This window comes from Myxocyprinus asiaticus, chromosome 5 (assembly GCF_019703515.2).
Source record: "Myxocyprinus asiaticus isolate MX2 ecotype Aquarium Trade chromosome 5, UBuf_Myxa_2, whole genome shotgun sequence".
NCBI classification, from domain to species: Eukaryota; Metazoa; Chordata; class Actinopteri; order Cypriniformes; family Catostomidae; genus Myxocyprinus; species Myxocyprinus asiaticus.
Genome location: NC_059348.1, coordinates 27,488,111 through 27,510,960, shown reverse-complemented (window position 1 = coordinate 27,510,960; position 22,850 = coordinate 27,488,111). Strand labels below are relative to the sequence as shown.

At 38.1% G+C, this 22,850-nt stretch overlaps 1 protein-coding gene across 1 annotated transcript in view; it reads left to right on the top strand.

The window, feature by feature from the left end:
• col15a1b (collagen, type XV, alpha 1b) overlaps positions 1-22,850 on the top strand; it is an 86,750-nt gene that overhangs the window by 5,047 nt on the left and 58,853 nt on the right. The gene's annotated exons all lie outside the window — the stretch shown is intronic.

Below are 22,850 nucleotides of genomic sequence, written 5' to 3'. Positions count from 1 at the left end.
AAATGTTCAAATCTATATAACTTCTTGGTCATGTGACCTAGTGATGTCAGACCACCTGTATTGCATTCACAAATGTCTGACACACATTTTACACGACTTGGATTTTGGAAATATGATTTTATGTATTTTTTATGAATTTTTGAAATGTTCAAATCCATATAACTTCTTGGTCATGTAACGTGATGATGTCACACCACCTGTTATATATTCAACACATCAGTGATGTCACACCACATTTAATGCTTTCGCAAACACATCCTACCCATAATAATAACAATAATAATAATAAGAAGAAGAAGAAGAAGAAGAAAATCCCTCCCCTCTTTGGTTTTTGAAATATCCTCCTGAACATTTGGACTTGGTGCATAACATTTTGTACTTTTACTTGGCTATGTGACGCTTATTAAGGCCTTATATTAATTTAATTAGTAGGACTGACAACACTCACAATGTGTTAGGAGCTGTAGAAAAATAGTAACAACATGTTTTTACTTTGAATAACTCATTACATACTTACTTATGTACTTGCACACTAATATAAAGTCCTAAAAGTTGAATAGTTACAGCTGTAAGTGCTGTGCACTCAAACAGCATAGGAAAGAGGGAAAGGAAATTGTCTTGGTTACACATGTAAACTTGGTTCCCTGAGATGAAGTGATCGAGACATTGCGTTGCTGATGCTATGGAAATTCCTTTCTCAACGACCTAATTGAAGCCCTTTGTAAAATAACGGCAATTCTAAAATTGCCAATGGTGTTTCAGCCCTGTCCTTTAGGCGCACAGTTGGCCTATATAAGTGGGTGTGAAACCACCATTTCCTCTGAATTTTTCAACTGAGGGACAAGGAGTGCAACGCTCGCACCTCGAAGCTCTGGGTCAGTAGTGCGGCCAGCTTATGCAATGTCTCGTTCCCTTCATCTCAGGGAACTGAGGTTACATGCGCAGTTGAGACATTCCCTTTCGATTATGTCCTCTCAACATTGTGTCGCTGACGCTGTGGGAATAGCTTCCAATCATGCCACATTACTGATGTGATGTCACACCCCAACAGAGGGGCTTCACCCAAGATATAGACACTTTAGGAATGAAATGTATTGGATGTCACAAGTCACATAGGATGGTGAAAATATGCCTCAAAGTGTACATAGTAATGATCAATCACCCTACATAGTGAAAACCCAGGAGGGAAAATGAATCTAGACTGGGAATGTATATGAATCTTATAAATACACTCAGTATAAGTACTTCACAACCAGGGTTGGGAAGGAAGAGACTAATAAGAGGTGCTCCCAATTTTTACAGCGGCCTACATACTGGCGGCTGTATCAGAATTAAAGCAGATAGCCCGCTCGTATAAATTAGCCTGGGCTCATCTGCTCAACTGACGGTGCGCTAGCATGCAGGATGGTGTTCATATCTGATCGAGCTAATCCTGGCACGTTTGGCGGGTTCCGTCCAGTGGCCAAACGTGCAAGTTCCAGAGTTCCAGCTAGGGAGTTCAGATCGTGCCCTGTGCTTGAGAGAGGATATCCCTCCTCAGTAGTATTTCCCAAGGGGGGCCGACCAGTAGCTCCACCATCTTTGGAAACCATGACCGATTGGGCCATTTTGGCGCAACCAGTAGAACCGCTTTCCTGTCCTCTCGAATTTTGCAGATAACAGAATGGAGGAGGTTTACCAAAGGGGGCCATTTGTGAGCAATGGCATCCACCCCTGGCAGGGCTTGGGAAATTGAGTACCAGAGGGCACAGTGGGTTGTCTCCACGGAGGCAAACAGGTCCATTTCTGCTTTACCGAATATGTCCCATATCCTCAGGACTGTCTGAGAATGAAGCCTCCATTCCCCAGGCATTACTCCTTGGTGGGAAATCAGATTTACGCTGCAGTTCAGGCGGCCTGAGACATTTTTCGCACATAAGGAAAGGAGGTGCTCGCTCCAAAGGAGGAGGCCTTGTGGCAGGATAAACATCGGCAGCGATTGGATTCTGCCCTGAATATTTATGTAAGTTACTACAGTTATGTTGTCCAATCGAACAACATGAAAGAAGCAGCCCCTCCAACCTGAGTGCGCACAGAGTAGAGCGTGCGCCATACCTTTGTGAGCTCCGTGTGGACCTCCGGGAAGAATGGCGCTACTCTTTAGGACGCAGTCTTTTGACGGCGGCCGGACAGTAGGAATCATTCATCCAGACGAGATCTTTCCGGCTTGACTGGAGGGGACCACTGTAAGCTGAGATCCTTGACCTCCCGTGAGAGGACACAAAGCAACTTAGTGACAGTGATGTGTGTACACTCTTCACCCTCACCAGAGGGAGAAACGACAACATCTTCCATCAGCCCTGACCACTCTCCCAGATGCTGTGATGGACATGGCATCGTCCCCATCATCAGATCCGCCAAATGTAATGAGACCATGCACTCCGACAGAGGGTCCTCTTGGGCGTACTGCAGGAGCGAGGATGCTGCGTCGGAAGACCGAGGGTTTCACGGGGTTTGTGCAAGTACAAGATCCTCCTTGAAGTCTTCCAGCTCAACCTCGCAGCCTCGCCATGCCTTCTCACTCGTGTGGTCCCTCGGGAGTCACAGAGGAGGTGTCAGGAAGCAGAGCGTCCTGAGACTAATGCCATCAAAGTGAGGGCAGTCTGTCTCCATGAGAGCCGCTTCAGTGTGGGTGCAGCCCAGGCAGCAGATGCATATCTCTGCCTGGGCTCGGATGCATATCAGTCTGACGGCGGGATGTGTCTTTCACATAGAAAACACTAGTGGAATGACATCTTTACAAAGACGTGCTACACACAAGTGACTCTTTTAGATTTACAAATGTATTTATACTGTACGCAATATATCATAGCAATAATAAAGGATACAAATGTCTCCGCCAGAACACTGCAGGGGAGCAGGTCAGTCGTCTCACTGCAGGCACTGTGCTGTCACGCCGACGAGTCGTCTTGTTGTGTCTGAGGGCGAAGAACCCATCCGCTGGTGGAGTGTTTCTTGACCGCAAAGCAGAGATGAAAGGGCTTGTCAAGATGAGAGATGAACTTGCTGTTTTGAAAGAGAAGAATTCTGAGGAAATAGTAGTTTTGCACCCGCTTATATAGGCCAACTGCGCACTTAATGGGGCGGGGCTCAAACACCATTGCCAGTTTTAGAATTGCCGTTATTGTACAAAGGGCTTCAACTAGGTTGTTGAGAAAGGAATTTCCCATAGCGTCAGTGACACAATGTTGAGAGACCATTAATGAAAAGGAACAATTGATGCTCATGTGAATGAGACACTTTTAAACGTAGGGAAACTTGTTTTTATTGGGTTTTCAATTAATTACAACCTACATTTTGATCAGTATATATTATATGGCTTTACTGACTTTAGTGACTTTAGCACTAAAGTTAAAAGCACAACTGAGTATTACTCTTTTGCTTCCTGTTTGGAACATGACATCCACCAGCATCTGTTTCATTGAATGGAAAACATCTGCTTGGATATTCAGCTACATAACTTGCATGTAAGTAACTTTCGTGTAACATGGAACTAGAACAATATTAAGGGTTTCACATGAGCATACAATGGTATTAATGACTGACATTTTAGTTGTGGGTAAACTGTCCTTTGAGTTAGTAATCCAGATGTCATGTAGCTCTATGGATAGAGCAGGTTCAAATCAGACATCATCCAAACTACAAGCAGGGTTGGGGAGTAATGGAATACATGTAACGGGATTACGTATTTAAAATACAAAATATAAGTAACTGTATTCCACTACAGTTACAATTTAAATCATTGGTAATTAGAAATCAGTTACATTCAAAAAGTATTTTGATTATCGAAGAGATTACTTTGCATTTTATTGTCATTTGTTTCATTTAATATTTAGTCCTTTCAGATGGAAAACATATATACATATAAATGATACGATCCAAATTGCATTTGAACAGCAGTGAAACACTTTCTTATGATGTGTTACATTCATACGAGCAGACAGAGAAGTAAGTTTGAAGTAAGTTTGGAGCACAAGAAATAGAAATAAACTTTGTGTAAATTGTCAGCTTTACGCTAAGCTAAAATGCTATTTCTAGCCATTTTATATGCACGTTACCAGGCACGATCATAATTTTATCAAGAAAATTCACGTTGGATCATAATTTCTTTTTTTCTAGTAAGACCTTTGACATTAGGGCAAAAATCATATTCTTGATAATAATTTTTGTATTGTTCTCCTGTAAAAATATCTAAAAATCCTTAAAACAAGATCAGTTTGATTAATCTTGTTTTAGAAACAACACTGCATAAGATATTTAGGATTTTCAGAGAATGTATTTTTAACATGTGTATTTTGTCTTACTGTACTGGCAGAGTTTTTATAGTCAAAACAAGTGAAACAATCTACCAGTGCTGAAGAAGTAATCCAACGTATTTAGAATACGTTACTGACCATGAGTAATCTAACGAAATACGTTTCAAATTACATTTTACAGCATGTATTCTGTAATCTGTAGTGGAATACATTTCAAAAGTAACCCTCCCAACCCTGACTACAAGTTATGGTCACTTATTAAAATGGTTGATTGCTGCATATTAAATAGCAGCCAAGCAGGCTGAGATGTGGCCTAGTGCAAGTGCTTTGCCGTGATTCATTAAGGGAGGCATGTTGGTAACATAAGTTGAAGTCTGTCCTGTGTCAAAGGAGGTTGATTGTTTTTTTTTAAATATTTCAGAAATTAAAATTAATAAAAAATACATTTTGATCCAAAATCCAAGTTGTGTAAGATGTGATATAGATGTTTGTGAGTATAGTGTTTATGAATATATTGCAGGTGGTCTGACATCCCTAGGTCACATGACCAGGAAGTTATATAGATTTGAACATTTCAAAAATTCATAAAAAATACACAAAATCATATTTCCAAATTTCAAGTCATGTAAGATGTGTGTCAGATGTGTGTGAATATTTTTCAGGTAGTATGACATCATCAGGTCAAATGAACAAGAAGTTAAATGGATTTTAGTATTTTATACATTCCAGAAAAATACACAAAACATATTTCAACAATCAAAGCCGTGTAAGATATGTAGCAGGTGTGTAGAAATACATTGCAGGTGATGTGAGATCTTTAGGTAAAAAAGACAGAAAGTTAACTAGATTTATTTTATTAAAGCATTCAGTTTACATTATATAGTTATAAAAGGGATATAAATCATAAGAAATTTTTTTAATTTAACAATTTAAATAGTTATAACAGGGATATAAATCATAAGAAAATAAAAAACAAACAAATATTTAAATGTAACTTAATTTGTTTACCAAAATAAACATTACACGTGTAAAAAGAACCACTTTTTAATGTAGTCATGGAATAATCTATCTCTTAACTGATATTTGTGCGTTTTGCACTTTTGAGACACTCCCTAACTTGGATTGCCCTTGTTGGGATCGCTGTTGTTGCGTTTTTCACTTTAGATGCTTAAAACAATTACATTTATAAAATAACATAACATTATTACTTTTGCTATTATGATTTACGGTGTTATCTGAACGAGACACAGCATGAACCGCCACTATTTTGCAATTACATACCAATTAATGTTAAAGGAGGTTTACAAATATCCAATATAAAAACAACTTTACCGCAGTGCAAAAGCCCGGGTAAAAAGCGGTGCTAACTCCCTTTCAAAATTGCAAGTGTGAAACGTTGCTTTACCGGTGGTTAAAAGCGATATTTAGAATGAAGATAACCGGGTTTAATAGCTGTGTGAAAAGCCCTTCTGATAGGGTTGCCACCCGTCCCGTAAAATACGGGATCGTCCCGTATTTAAAGATAAAATGATGCGTCCCATATCGAATCAGTACGGGATGTGATTTGTCCCGTATTTAAGCTGGTTAGATAGCGTCACGGTGAAATCGTTCCAGATCGCTAATTTATGCTGTGTTCCATTCAAGTCGGAGGTGGGATATTCCTACTTGATATCTCCGAACTCCACCATAAATGCATTCTAATGCCAGATGCTCGTAAGATGACATTTAAGTAAACGTAAGCTTAGCAGGTGTTTGACTGTCACCAGAGATGTCTCCTAGAAACCCAATTGATCAACAATGCTGCAATGCTAGCATTTGTGCTACAGGTGTACAATTATCAAAAGAGAGTATAATTGACCATGTTTTGAACACCTGCTACTCTGCTAACGTTGGTTAAACACGCTTTAATATCATGTAATGTAGGAACTTTGACTCATTTATCAATATTATTTAATAAAAGTGAATGTTTATCACTTATGTTGTATATCTTCCTGTGTGCCGACATGATTGTGTGACGTCACGCACATGCATCTAGGCGAAATCGGTGTTTAAAATTTCCGCATGACTTTCCAAGTTGGAATTACGACTTAAAGTGCCGTTACTTTGCACTTTTCCCAGAAGGGAGTTGGAAAATCTGACTTTCCGAGTTGAATGGAACGCAGCATTAACATTGATATGAGTTGGAAAATTTGCCTATGGTGGGTAAGGGACCATCTGAAAAGTCCACAAATGGTGCTAAAACTGTGGATTTTTTCTATATAAATGTTCAAAAGACAAAACAATGTATGAATACAATCACTGAGTCATAAAGACAATACTGGTGAAGGAAAAAAATAAACAAATAAAATAATATAAAATAAAAATTATTAAAAAATAATAATAATAATATGTATAAACCAACCAAAATGTATACATAAATAAGACAAAGAAGACAAATAATCAGACAAATTTATATATTTTTTAACATAAAAGATGTTTTTTTGTGTGTGTGTGTGTGTGTGTGTGTGTGTGTGTGTGTTTTAGAAGTCAGCACATAAGAAAGGATATACAATTTTTATTAATAACGCATATTAACTCTTAAAGCATTTATTGCTCAAACTGTGGAGGACTTGGTTAGGGGCCGTGATTCTTCCCCATTCCCCCCCTTTTTTTATTCACTGTGAAAACCATGTAAATGCACATACTGTAGCATACTGGTACTAAAAGTGACATCATTGATTCACAGCAAGCTCTGGCATTTTTATAATGTACAATAAGGCCATTTATTCCTGACCGTGATCTATTACTCACATTGGAAAATACACTGCATGGAAAAAACACATCACCCCTCCAATAAGGGTCAGATTGGGGTTAAGAATGTCCTGAATGAGCAGCCATTTTCCACTATCGTTTCTTCCTGTGCGGCATAACATTAACAATAACTAGGTCTACTTAATCTTGGTTCCAGTGTGTTTGTATACATCATCATCCCATTTCTACAGACAGTCCTAGCACAGTCTGTAACTCATTGTGGTAATGAAGGTAAATGTGTCTGCTTGAATTCAAGTTTGTGTGCTTGTATGTGAAGTTACACTGGGGAGTGTAATCTTTATTGTACAGTACTACAGTTCTGGTCCTCAAGTCGTATTAGACATGCAGCATTCCAAGAGTGTTTGTGTTTAGTGTAACAGCACTGGGACGCTTCACTCACTGTTTATATAACTCTGCTTGTTCACCGTGAACATATTACAGGGAGAATCCCACTGGAGCAACCTTGGGTCAAGTGCCTTGTTCAAGGGCATTATGACTTGATTCTTGTGGGGTTCAAACAAGCAACCTTCAGTTACTGTTCCTTAGCCTTAACCACAACACTACACCACACCACCCACAAGTATGATTCTCTGAGTTAATATGCCTTAATCTGTTATTTGATCCTCCTCTAATTATGCTAATTACATTGGTTTTCAAAGCTTATTGAATTTTTCTTTAATCATCACTGTAAACCACAAATGTCCAAACAAAGTTATTTATCAACATTTATCATTTATTAAGTCAAGAACATTTATTAACACACTTAAAACTCTAGTCTTACATTTTTACATTATAGTATCCTGCATTGGCTTACATGTAACCAGACTCTTGGTCACTGATAGTCTCTGTTACTCAGGCATGTGCTCACTTTTAGGACTACCTGAGTACACCTTGTGTTACGGTAACATGGTTAACAGTTGTGATCTCTTGTGATCTCAGGTGAACGACTAAGTGATATCTAAAGAGATTAACGCTGCTGCATGTGGGAATCAAACCCAGAATTTGTTTCAGCATCAAGCATCACATGAAACAGTTGCACCATCCTTCCCTCTTCCAACTGAGGAATTGTTTTTGAAGTCAAAGACAAGAAGAAAAGAAAAATATATAGCGTACACATCAGGATATTAAAGGAATCAGTGTCTCTATAACATTTACAAGAGTCTAAACATTCATTTTTACTATGTGAACTGTAGGCCTCATTTATTTATTTGTTTATCGGTGGGACTGTTTGCACTTGGAGTAAATAGCACCAGCCACACAGTGTGGATTTTTGCACTCCAATTGTCTGGTGGAAACACAGAAATTGAAGACAAACTGCACCCTAAGTATCTCTGCAGTGTTTTGGGGTGTTATGACGGTGTGGATGTGCTTTCTTCGTTCAAGCGATCCGGGTTCGATTTTGCCTCTTGTCCCACTTTTTCCCGTCCTTTTCCCTGTCTCCACTATTAATATTTCCTTTAATACTACTTATGATAACAAATTAAAATAAATACGAAGGTTGATTTCCTCGCAGTGATTTGGTCATGGTGACGATCAGGGAGTTGGGAGAAAGGTTTGATCTGGGTAAAATTAACCATGGATTTACTATAGTTATATTGTAGTAACCATGTTTTTGGCAGAAGCCATAGTTTTAATGCAGTTCACCATGGTGTTACTACAGTAATGTGCTGTTAATATAGTAGCCATTTTTAATTTTGTGGTTACTATGATTTTTCTACAAAATACCATGGTAAGGGAAGGTTAAGGGTTAGGTTTAGGGGTAGGGGTTGGTGAATGGTGTCTGTGGGACTCTAAATAAACACAATAAACACACTGCAGTGATGCCCCTTTTCTGTATGTTAGTATTAGTACTGTATGTTAGTAAATAGGGATGCAAACAGGATCTACCACTTTTTGCACCAGGGTGCAAAAAGCATCTAACACTATTTGCACTTAGTGCAGAGAAGATGCTTTTGGTTGCCATTTAATATGATTAGTGTAAATAGTGTCTAACTTAGTATAAATAGCATCTAATGCTGTATGCCCTTTGTGCAAGTAGACTTTATTCATGAATTATTATTATTTATTCATGCTTTAATAAAGTTATCAGTGATCACCCCAAAAAAAAATTGTTGAGGGCTGATTGTTCTCTAAGGACATTCTTTGTCTCCTTTCCTTCTTCCATGCAGTTTTGTAATTACTTTGGGGAGCCTCCTTTTCTATTGTCAGTCAGCTGTGACCTCCAGGTGGGTGATTGAGTGATTTTGGTTGGACATAGGGGAGCCTTGAACTGAACATTCCTATCATTCTTTGCCCAGGATTCGGGTCTATCAATGATCCTAGGGGTCTCTGCAATACATTAAGCAGGTTACACTCCCTCAAGTCTCTTACACCTGCAGACATCACATATCCTCTGATGAGGTTGTTACTTGTTATAGTGTTGGGTGAATTAGAATAATCTAGGACATTCTGTAATGTGGGACACCTAACCACTGATGTGTGTATTTCTCGCTCTATCACAACCAAGTTTATGTTCAAATTATATTCTAGCTGGGTTGTCAAGTTTTTTAAGTCTTGTTTATGTCTGAATGATTGGGGTGGCAGTCAAAGTAAATTGCAAATATCCAAAGTTTAAAAAATGTCCCAGATTACCCTAAAGTATGTCCAGTGATTTATAATCAAAAGCTTTTTCCTTATTCATATTCTCTTTATTAGAAATCAGTTGAACTGTTCATATTTGTCTACACATTATGTCATCAAAATAAGCTGAAAACCAGAAAGTTGCTGGTTCAAGCCCTGCAAGTATCAGACAGCAAATGTTGCCTGTTATGCCCTTGAACACTTAACCCCAGGATGCTCCAGGATGTTTGTCCCTGTATGAAATATAATGCAAGTTGTTTTGGATAGATGCATCTGCTAAATTACTCCTTACAAAGTATGGGAATCCACATCAAACCAATAAACTTTGGAAATCTTTCACTGTTTTAAAGGGGAAATTATGCAGTGAAATGTAGAGGAATGGACCGGTCATTGTAAACATACATAAAATCAAACATGTCCTGCTCTCAACAAACTGCCGAGAGCTGTGCTGACTGGCATATCTGCAACAAGAAAAGAGAGGGTGGGGGCTGATTCTGTAAATAAAACATCTTACACAGAAGCAGCATTGAGTTTGACTAAGTATCTGCTCTTATAGGTGTGTGAGGAGGGTAGAACTGTTATAATAACCTGAGTCAGACTGAAGAACAGTAGGCCACTTTCTGCCCTGTCAACACAGCTCCTCCCTCTTACCTAACAGCTCAAGATTATTGGATAAAAAAACCTGACTGTCCGTGATGTCACCCACTTCCTGTCCCTTATGTCATAGTACCAAATAAAACACACTCAAATGCGTACATATTTATGAAATCTATATATAACTTTGAGGTAAGTAACTGAACATTTCACTTTGGTTTTCTGGTGACTATTTTGTCAGTTGTCAGTATCCACATAACTTTTTATAGGTTTTATGGTATAGCACATTATTAAGGCGAGGTTGTTCTTTCAAAGCAAAGGGGAGGGATTGCATGGGCTGTTACGTAACAAGCTGTGTGCTTTTGAAAATAGATACTGTACTACACTATACTGTACTACACTACATAATCTTATACTATGCTGAACTATACTATACTGTACTACACGATGTTCTCTTTTTTTAAACAGAATAAAAAGATGCCTTGCAAATTCTTTTCTTGTTAGAGATAGACTATACTATACTATACTATACTATACTATACTATGTTCTCTCATTTAACCAGAACATGAAGATGCCTTTCTTTCACAGTAACAGTATTTTCTTGTTAGATATAGATAGACTTTACTATACTAAACAATGCTACATTATACTATACTATACTACACTATCCTATACTACTGTATGTTTACTTGTGTAACCAGTATATGAAGATGCCTTTGAAAGTAAGTCTTTTCTTATTTGAGATTGATAGACTATACTATGCTATACTATACTATACTATGTTCTCTTGAGTAACCAGAACATGAAGATGCCTTTCAAAGTAACAGTCTTTTCTTGTTAGATATAGATAGACTTTACTATACTATACTAAACAATGCTATATAATACTTCACTATACTACATTATACTATACTGTACTGTACTGTACTGTACTATACTATACTATACTGAAATAGAATATATTATGTTCACTCATTTAACCAGAACATGAAGATGCCTTTCTTTCAAAGTAACAGTCTTTTCTTGTTATATATAGATAGACTTTACTATACTAAACAATGCTACATTATACTATACTATACTACACTATGCTACTGTATGTTCTCTTGTGTAACCAGTATATGAAGATGCCTTTGAAAGTAAGTATTTTCTTATTTGATATTGATAGACTATACTATACTATACTCTGCTCTACTCTACTCTACTATACTATACTATACTATACTATACTATACTATGTTCTCTCATTTAGTCAAAATATGAAGATGCCTTGCAAAGCAAAATACTTTTCTTGTCAGATTAGACTCTGCTTGCTTTTACAGTTGCTTAGTGAAGTTTTGACTAGGTTTTGAACTGTACTTTGCAGTGCAATTACCCTTCATACACAATAACAATATATTTTAATGTATATATTTAATAATATATAAAAAATCTTTTTGTCTCCCATACTCCAAAACCTCCTTCTTATCTCACAATTCTTCCATTAGAGTTCACTCAGTCCACAACCTTCCACTGCTTTATGTCAAGAGTCTGGATTTGGCACACAGCAGGATGTATAGTGCTTGCTGGAATGAACAGGAATGTATAGACAAATCAAACTGGTAAATGAAGCAGCATAAATTTTGTTGATGCAAAGGTTAAAGGGCAAAGTAAGATTCAATTAAATCTGACTGGTTCATTTGTTCACTCTTCAAAATTAAGAATGTTTAATCTCAACAAATTATTAGTTATTTGGTCATTTCTGATGTCTGAATATTTTTTAGACCTCTTTTTCCTGGTGTGCTATGTTTTGACAGATGAATGCAGTTTTTTTTTTTACCAGGACTGTGATTATTGAGGGGAAATGCCCCAGTTGGCCCTTCTGGTCCATGTGCAGAGTAAGCCTTGCTACACCCATGAATAACATACCCAAATCTCATTATCACATACACAGATAGACAAGCAGATCTGCGCACACTCAAGAATAGACTCTTGTAAATTAAACCCTAAACAATCCCAAACAATCATGCTCAAGCATACACTGTTGCCCTATGGATCAGAACAGGCCTGTCTTTGTCACTGTTACCCTTCATAAACATTAATAATAACAGTCACAAACAGCAAGAGTCTTACAGCCAAAAGCTGACTGTTTGCTACTTTCATGGGTTGTAACTGACTGTATGCTGCTCTAAAATGATGGATGGTGAAGATGTAAACAATTAATCAGACAACAGACCACATAATACTGTCTGACATCAAGTATGCAACTGCCCTTGAGTCGTAGCCCATGGAGTCACTAAAAAAAAAGAAAACACTGAGGAGTGCAGACTTTACTGAAAAGCTTTTGGACTGTGATTTTGATTTAATGTGGCTAAGCACTGTTTTTGTTCACCCACGAATCCTCCTTCATTTTGCTAATTGATTACTGAAGCCCGGCTTCTGTCAGCTCCTGTTCTCTCACTTGCTCTGATGCTAATCCCTCAGTACCAAGACTTTCACACACCCTTACAACCATTCAGCAGACAGGAAGGACCTCCACACTACCAGAGCCAGTGTAATGATCAGTAATGTTCAGCAATTTCATGTGAATCACACATCAAGGTTTTATGTTTAAACTTCTTTGAATGTGTATGGAAAAGTGTATCTTAGGTCCAGAGGTGGACAAAGTACACAACTCCATTACTTGAGTGAAAGTACAGATACTACTGGTCAAATATTACTCCATTACAAGTGAAAATTGTAAAGACAGGTTTTTACTTAAGTAAAAGTACAGAAGTACTCGGTTTTAAAAGTATCAAAATTAAATTTCCTTTTTTATGTCAACGCATTGTTTTATTATTGTTGTATGTAATACTTACAATACCTTATGTCTCTGAAGCAACCTGCTGAATACACTGACTAGATTCTGGATAAACTGAGAATCACAATGTTTTTGTTTCAAATAAAGATTATGATTCTCCCACGATTCTGAACGGCAACTAAAGAAAATAACATGTAATTTACTAGAGGTTCTGACAAAATATTAATTGCTGCAGTCTATTTAAAAATGTTTAATTGATTTGAATGAATTATTTTTTTTAAATCTGTTTGAATGATTCAATGACTCGCTCAAATACTTCATTTGTTTCATTACTGGATGAGTCAGCATTTTTGAACGAATCTCTTGAATGAATGATTCAATGACAAATATCTTGTATGTAATCGGAATGTAATCGGTACAATCATACAAATGGTGTTTGCCCTATTTTGATCGTAGACATCAGTGTTTATATGCGAACTGTAAACTTTTATCCCAGTACTTCTGTGATAATTTGAATATTTGTTACGCAGAAAGAAATAATGATACTGTGTGGTAGAAAAGACTGTTTATGAAGCTGTTTCATACCTATACATGATAACTGCTCTTTCTGGCTCAGCGGCAGCACCAACGCAGATTTGAATGTTCCGGTATGATTTTTTTCAAAGGTTTAATAGACAGGCGAATCGTAATAATTTAGGAAAGAGATCGTGTGGGTGTTTGAATTGAGATCACGATCTTTTTATGATTTAATCGTGCAGCTCTACACATAGCTATAGTAATTATGCAAGGTAACAACAACAACAACAACAAAAAACTATAAAAGTTACAAGATATTAACTTATTTAACTCTTAAGCTCATTTACATTTGAATTCACGCTTTGCATGCTAACTAACGTCATTGTCGAACCTTACCTATGTGTTAGCGGTGTATCCACAAGGCTATGGCAACTTGGTGGGCAAATCCATAAAAAATAATTTGACCGACCATACTTCATACTGAAACTTTAGCTCTAAAGCACAGATAATTTCAAGCTTTCACAAGAAATTATAAGTTTACATACCTCAATATGCTTCCACAGGTTGGACGGCAAGTTTTTGAAGGCTGTGATATGGTTCGTTTTAGGCAAACAAAGCAAACATTTAAAACGAAACGAATCTTTAAAATTTTCAGAAAACTGGAACATATTTTTTAAGTATGGCCATGGGTGCACGCACTGCGCCGAGGAAGCGCCTTCTTCCATTTTGCCAACTGATCAGTGTTCAAAAAATGCTGGGAAATCATTGAACTTCAGGACACGTGATCCTACAAGAGTGATTATTGATAGGCTGTCTGTCACCTGCAAAAAACCAATCACGTTTTAGAGAAGAAAAAAAAATCATCCACTGATTTTCAAAGTTGTTACATAGTAACGACTTTCTACTCAAGGACCTTGATAGAAATGTAGTGGATAATACTCAAGTAAAGTACAGATACTCAAAAAGTGTACTTAAGTACAGTACTCAAGTAAATGTATTTAATTACTGTCCACCTCTGCTTAGGTCCTGTAACCCTGGCTGTAAGTGGTCACCCTTTCTTTAAAGTTTTTCACCATTTTTAACCAGATTTTTGCCTTCACTAGTTCATTTTACGGTATATGGTCCCAATTGATATGAGGTCTCAAAAGCTGCATGCATAATAATTATGAAAGAATTAACAAATTGCTGTTTAAAATAGTTTAGATACAGTCAATTTTCCAAAACTGATTTATTTCAACTATTCTTATAGCCTACACTATGATTGTTAATATTACTACACTATGCATTTTTAGGGAATACATCCACTTGATTGAGTTAGTAGTAGACTGTAGAAGTTCCGTAACTCACCACTAGAGAGAGCTGGATGATCACTGCTTGTGATATTGTGTCCTGACACACACTGCTCAGTTATTGGGCTATTAGACGGACAAAAGACTGAAAGTTTAATATTCTGCTTACATAATTCATAATTTAAGAATCTAGAGGCAGTAGAAATGTTTTATGCACTATATTGTTTCAAAATATTAAACAGCATTGCCTCAGTACCAAAATAAGGGCTTTGTGAGATTTACTGTAATTATGTTGCATAGTTAAAAATATGTTATTCTCTTAATGCACAACACTGGCTTTCTACAAAGGAGAGAAATTTAATGCAAATAAGATGTCTAGCACTTAATTCTGTGTTTAGCTCTTAATTCTAAGCTGTGGCATTTAGAGGACAGTACTGTCAAATTGCTCCATTAGGCGTAATGCCCTTGCATGGAGGCCACGGCTGCTATTCGAGACGAGAAATCCACAGTATTGCACAGCTGATGGCTTTTGACAATAAATCAATTACTAGTTGTTGGAGAGGGCAGTGCTGGGGTACAGGAAAGGGAATAGTGGGGTTGGTTGGATGGAAACCTCTTCTCTCCAGCTAAAACATTGGGCTGCAAAGAGCTCCTAAACATAAAGTATCTAAAGGACAACCATTCGAGTTCCTTGATGTTCACATAAGACTCCATGGCAATCTGACCATTTGACTTCCTTCTGACTTCATGTTTTACATTTAACATTTATATTTAGAAATTTGGCAGAGGCTCTTATCCAGAGTGACTTACAAAAATGCTGTAGCATTGCATATGAGACTGCTTTGATTAACAGATGGCAAGCATGTCATTTGCAATGCAATCTGCTGGAAAATCAGTTCTTCATGTACAAATACAAACAAGTGCTACTAGCACAATAGACTTTATATAATTACAACATAACCTAGTGCAAATAAACAAAAAATATTTTTGTCTCTCATACTCCAAAACCTCCTTCTTTTCTCACAATTCTTCCATTAGAGTTCACTCAGTCCACAACCTTCCACTGCTTATGTCAAGAGTCTGGATTTGGCACACAGCAGGATGTATAGTGCTTGAGGGAATGAACAGGATAGTATAGACAAATCAAACTGGTAAATGAAGCAGCATTCATTTTGTTGATGCAAAGGTTAAAGGGCAAAGTAAGCTTCAATTAAATCTGACCGGTTCATTGTTCACTCTTCAAAAAAAGAATGTTTAATCTCAACAAATGATTAGTTATTTGGTGATTTCTGATGTCTGAATAATCTTTTTAGACCTCTTTTTCCTGGTGTGCTATGTTTTGACCGATGAATGCAGTTTTGTTTACCAGGACTGTTATTATTGGGGGGAAATGCCCCAATTGGCCCTTCTGGCCCATGTGCAGATGAAGCCTTGCTACACCCATGAATAACATACCCAAATCTCATTATCACATACACAGATAGACAGGCAGATCTGCGCACACTCAAAAATAGACTCTGTAAATTAAACCCTGAACAATCCCAAACAATCATGCTCAAGCATACACTGTCGCCCTATGGATCAGAACAGGCCGGTCTTTGTCACTGTATTGATGCAGTCTAATCACTGAGCTGTAGAGACTTGGCTGAAGAATTTGGCCCGCTACTTCCATGCCCTGATTTTTCCCTCTGCTTGTGTGAGCTAAGTCCTAATTTTCCCATGTCCCTGGATGTGGAGGACTTCCAGCATATAACTGTCCCTCAGAGGGTTGCCTTTTTTCACGTTTTAAAAACTTTTAATAATACTAACTTGATTTTTCAGTAGTGAGTGTGACTCAGCTATCTTCACAATAGTGTAACTTTTGCAGTAATCAGTTACATTTTTCAATGACTACCACTTCACAAAATACATTATTTTTCACACTGAATTATGAACACAGCAATGGATCCAAGGGAGTCATCAAACATGCTTGTCTAAACCATCCTCTCTCTCTCTCTCTCTCTCTCTCTCTCTCTCTCTTTCTCTCTCATATGTAATGCTGGGATATCCAAATCATTTAAGTGAATCGGTTCTTTCTGACAGTTTATGTAAATGAACTGATTAAAATAAACAATTCACTTATATTTAGCATTAGAAACTCCAGTTCAATTTAGTGAGTCGGTCGTTCGGACGGTTTATGTAAATGAACTAATTCACAAATGATTCATTAATTAACTTGCTCCCCTGCGCAGCCTTGAATGGACTTTGCCAGAAGTCACTTGCTGCATCCGAAATCATTTACTGTCAGAGTAAGTACTGCATTTCAGTAAGAACGCACTTTTCATCTGGTTAAAAAGTAGGAGTTTAGGAGTGGTATTTCTACATTCCTAGACATACTTCATCTGGGAACATGGGCATTGACCTTATTCACGCTAACGCCATCTTTGATTTTTAACAGGAATGAAAGCGAGGCTGTGAGGGATAGACTTACAGTCTCTTCAATGGCACGAATGGTATAAAGCTCCTAGATCACAACTGATTTTCCACAACTCATGTTGTCTAGAGTTCTTTGTATACTGGATGTTCTTGGACAGATATTTTATCAATGTTTTGTCTGCAGATCGATCCAAAAACACTTTAAACTGCAGTACAGCCCATTGAAGAGATTGTAAGTCTATCCCTCACAGCCTCATTGTCATTCCCATTAAAAATCAAGGATGGCGCTAGTGTGAATAATATTTTTCCATGACCCAAATATATGATGTAATTACAACAACCGTGAAAATAATCTACTCTGTTTTTTTTTAAACAAGCACAATTTAACCAAAAAAAACAATGTTTTTGTGTATATACAGTAGCACTTACAGTTGAAATGAACCATCCAACTCGTCGTTCTCTGCCATTCTTTTTTTTTTATGCAACGTTTTGAATATCACGTCTCCTCAGCCTCAGCTCATCCTGTGACATTTTGGGATAGTAAAGTGTCCAGTGGATGCACACTTCAGGATCTCGCTGATATAGAAGGTCATCTGGGTATTTCTCACCTACTCTTTTATGAATACTGAGGATTCGGATACCGTACTGCACCGGCATGCTGTAAGGTACAACGGGGCTAAAGGCATCCCTTAAGGAAATTTAGCTTTTCTAAATAAGTTTTTAGAAAAAAACTTTTACTTATTTTTATTGAAACTTGATGGAGCAACTAAATTTGTGTGAAAAGAAATAATAACAGAAGGTTGTTTCAATTGATTGCAGATTAAATAATATCATCTGATTGTTATATATTTTTAGATTTACATTTTTATTGGTTGCTCCTCAAGCATGACACATAACAAAGCAAAACATTCATGTACAGAGTCAACCACTATCCCCCTTAAACCCCATTATTTCCCTTCCCCACTCCCAATCCCCAACCCCACCCTGACCGCCAACAAACATCCCTGTGGCCAAAGCCCAAGTACACACACAGATAAAAAAAAAAAAAATTATATATATAGTATATACATTTATGCATTTGGCAGATGCTTTTATCCAAAGCGACTTACAGTGCACTTATTATAGGGACAATTCCCCCGGAGCAACCTGGAGTTAAGCACCTTGCTCAAGGACACAATGGTGGTGGCTGTGGTGATTGAACCAGCAACCTTCTGATTACCAGTTATGTGCTTTAGCCCACTATGCCACCACTACTGAAATAAAAAATAAAAGGCCAGATAGCTGCCCCACTTTTTATCGAACATCTCCCGGTTGACTAGCCTTCTACACGACACCTCCTCAAATGCCGCTACCCTGCCCATCTCTGTGCACCACTCCTGAAATGAGGGCGCTCCAGCCGACTTCCATCCCCTAAGGATGACCTGTCTGCCGATCATAACACTGGCTAGGACCCAATTTTTTATGTACTTATCCCCTATATTAATGACCGGCCATCGCCTAAAATACAGTTTGAGTGCCCAATACATCACACATAAAACTCTGAACCTTCAACCAAAATTCTTGGATCTTAACACACCACCAAAAAACATGGGTAGTGTCTCCATCTTCTGATTGGCATCGCCAGCAGGTGGGTGTGTCTTTAAGACTAAGCCTATACAATCTAGAGGGGGTCTAATAAAATCAATGTAAAATCTTAAATTGCATAAGCACACCCATGCATCTCTAGATGCAGGCTTATTTTTGTGTTTTAGAATCCTAGCCCACACTCCCTCCTCCAATACCAAGTTTAAATCTTTCTCCCATAATCTCTTGAGCTCCGTCCCCCAGACTCTGAATTAGCAGGGAGTAATACACTGATGCCTCATGACCTTTTCCAAAAGCAGTAATCACCACTCCCAGAGGATCTGCCGCTTTAGGGGGGTGTATGCTACTCCCAAAAATAGTACAAAGCAGGTGGCACAGCTGTAAACACTTAAATAATTGAGACATGGGAATCCCAAAATGTTGAACCATATTTTCAAAGGATCTCAACACTCCACTCTCATATAGGTCACCGAGCATATTAACCTCCCTCACAATCCACTCTGTCCAACAGAAAGGGGACTTATTAATACATAACTTTGGGTTCAGCCATATGCTTGAAGCAACATTTAAATAAATGTCCGAATTAAACACTCTGGACACTTTTGTCAATACCGCATGCAAATGCAAGATAATGGGGTGTAACTTAACTTCTCCAGTTAGCTTGATAGAAAGGCTTTGCAATGGCAAAATAGGGGCAAGAACTTCCTGTTCAATACAAAACCAGGGAGGGGCTCTCTCAGGTGGAAGCGACCAATGAGCCAAATGTCTGAGACCGAATGCATTATAATAAAACAAAGTCTTGTGTAGGCCTAGCCCACCTATGTCAATCAGCCTATGCAACTTACTGAAATGTAATCTGGGACATTTACCATTCCAAATGAAGGATTTTGCTATGCTATCAAATTGCTTGAAATAAGAGAGGGGGAAATCTATAGGGAGGGATTGTAGCAAGTAGTTGAATTTTGGAATACAATTCATTTTAATAACATTAACCTTCCCAATCATAGATAAATGTAATGAAGCCCACCTGCCCACATCACTAGAAAACCTTTTTACTAAAGGGTCAAAATTAACTCTAAATAAATCACACAAATTTGCTGAGAATAAAATACCCAAATACTTAATGCCCTGTTTTGGCCACTGGAAGGCACCCGGCTGAAAAGCTGTTACCGGGCAGTACGCTGTCAGAGACAAAGCTTCGGATTTAGACCAACTGACTCTGTATCCTGAGAACTTAGAAAAGGAATTAATAATTCTGTGGAGGCAAGGCATAGATCTAGTAGGGTCGGAGATGGATAATAAAATATCATCTGTGTAAAGAAAAAGCTTATGCACCACACCTCCTGCCACCACCCCTGGAAAATCATCCTTCTTTCTTATCGCGGCTGCTAATGGTTCCAGGGCAAGACAGAACAATAAGGGGGAAAGAGGGCAACCCTGCCGGGTGCCCCTATCCAGAGTAAAATAATCAGAAATTAATCCATTTGTTTGTACCGCTGCTACCGGGTGTCTATAAAGTAAATTAATCCATACAATAAAAGTATTCCCGAACCCATACATTTCCAAAATCTTTAAAAAGATAATCGCATTCTACGTGAGATGGCGGCGACCAGAGTCTGATCATTCGCCACTGACTACATGATACTGATGAAACGCCTGATGTTATCAGAAGAGTTTCGGCCCCGAATAAACCCCACCTGATCTATATGCACAAGAGATGTCATAACATTATTTAATCGGTTAGCCAAAATTTTTTACAATATTTTAACATCTAGCTGGATCAGGGAAATTGGACGGTAATTCTTACACTCGTTTGGATCTTTGTCCTTTTTAAGAATCAGACTGATCCGGGCTTGTGTCATGGTTGGTGGAAGCTTTCCATTCTTTAATGATTCCGTATAAACTTCTAGCAAAAATGGAGCCAGTTCTGTAGCATAAGATCTAAAAAATTCAGTGCCAAAGCTGTCTGGCCCCAGAGCCTTGCCTGTAGGCAAGGCCTTAATTACCTCGCCAAGCTCCTCCAAGTTGATCTCAGAATCAAGAGAATTATTTTGCTCAGTCGTCAGTTTAGGAAGTTCTAATGGTTCCACAAAGTTTCTAATATCTTCATCAGTTGACGAAGACGTGGAATTCTAGAGATCAAGATAGAATTCTTTAAAAACATTATTAATATCAATGCCCGAGGTAAATATTTCACCACCAGCAGATTTCACTGAGGGAATGGTAGACAAAGACTCTCTCTGTTTTATATATCTAGCCAGACGTTTTCCTGCCTTGTCCCCCGACTCAAAGTATGACTGCCTTGCCCTGAATAGCCAAAACTCCAACTTCTGCGACAAAATAGTATTATATCTGTATTTCAATTGGGTCAGTTCCCTGAGGCCATTAGACAACATTCAGCGCTTCAGCTCGGCCTCGGCACTTTTAATATTCCCTTCCAATTCCACAAGTTCTTGTGCTTTGGATTTTTTGGTGAATGAGGCATACTGTATGATCCGGCCCCTAAGAACCACCTTAAGTGCCTCCCAAGCCACGCCCACAGAAGATAGACATTGATTTCAGCCTTTAGCATTTGTTGGAATTCAGGATTTTGCAAAAGGATACATTAAAGCGCCAACTATATGATTTCTTTTTCTCCATATGTGGCAGCACCTCTAAACACACCAGGGCGTGATCTGAGACTAAAATGTTTCCAACTGAGCAATCAACAACAGATGAAATGAGGGACTTAGATATAAAAAAACAATCTATTCTAGAGTAAAACTTATGGACTGATGAAAAAAATGTATAGTCCCTACCAGATGGGTTCAAAAGTCTCCAAACATCAAAAGTTTTACACATCCTGTGAAGCGTCAGTGTTGCTCTAGGGGGCTTGCACACTTTTGCTTCACTATGATCAAGGACATCAAAAGATTAAAGTCTCCTCCCAATATGATATCTGAGGGGTGCCAGCAGCTTGCAACATCCATTCAAGATCTATAAAAAAGCCCTGATCATCAACATTAAGTGCATAAATATTAGCCAAAATAAGACTTTGTCCCTGAATTTCAGCTAAAACAATAATGACTCTTCCTATTTTATCTTTACTCTGTTTGAGACATTTGAATTGTAGATGTTTACTTACAGCATAATGACTCCCCTGCTCTTATTTGAGCCAGCACTATAAAAAAAATGCCCACCCCATATCTTCCCAAATTTTTCAGCTTCCTGCAGAGAAATGTGCGTTTCTTAAAGAAACACTATATCATATTTCTTATGCTTAAGAAGAGAAATAACCTTCCTTCTTTTTATGGGGTGCCCCAACCCATTCACATTCCGCGTGTAGAGACAATCCACTCATGTTAACAGTTAACATTTTGACATATAAGAAAAAATAGGTTGTGTGTCAAAAACAAGTTTATAAAGACCACATTCCAACATTAGAGCAACCATCAAAACCCGAACATCCCCCAGAACAAAACAAACAGAAAAAAGAAAAACGTGCGCATTAACCCCGCACATGACAGCGCCAACTGGCGTCCATCCCTCCAAACTGAAACAGTCCATGCACGCCTACGAGAACCCCCGTGACAGCCTTGCTGTTGGATTGCTCAAGTCTGGTGTTTCTATACAAATTTGGTGAGAAAGAATTACAACACAAAAGATAGTCTATAAAACAAACACCAGCCAATAGGCGGAATAAGCACAAAGAGAGTGTAGATTCATCCATAAAACTGTCCTGAAGGTGTGTTCCTCTACAAAATAAACTCCAGCCGCTAGGCAGAACCAGCACAAAAAAAGCATGCAGATTTCTCAAACAGTCAAGCAAATGTTCAGTGAGCCGGTCCACTCGGCTGCAACGTGAGTACAGCAAGATGACTTACTCACTCCATTGACTTTATGAAGGACATCACATGCTGTGGGCATGTGAATGTTTTACAGCCATCCTTAGCATTTATTCTCAATTTGGCTGGGAATATCAATGCAAA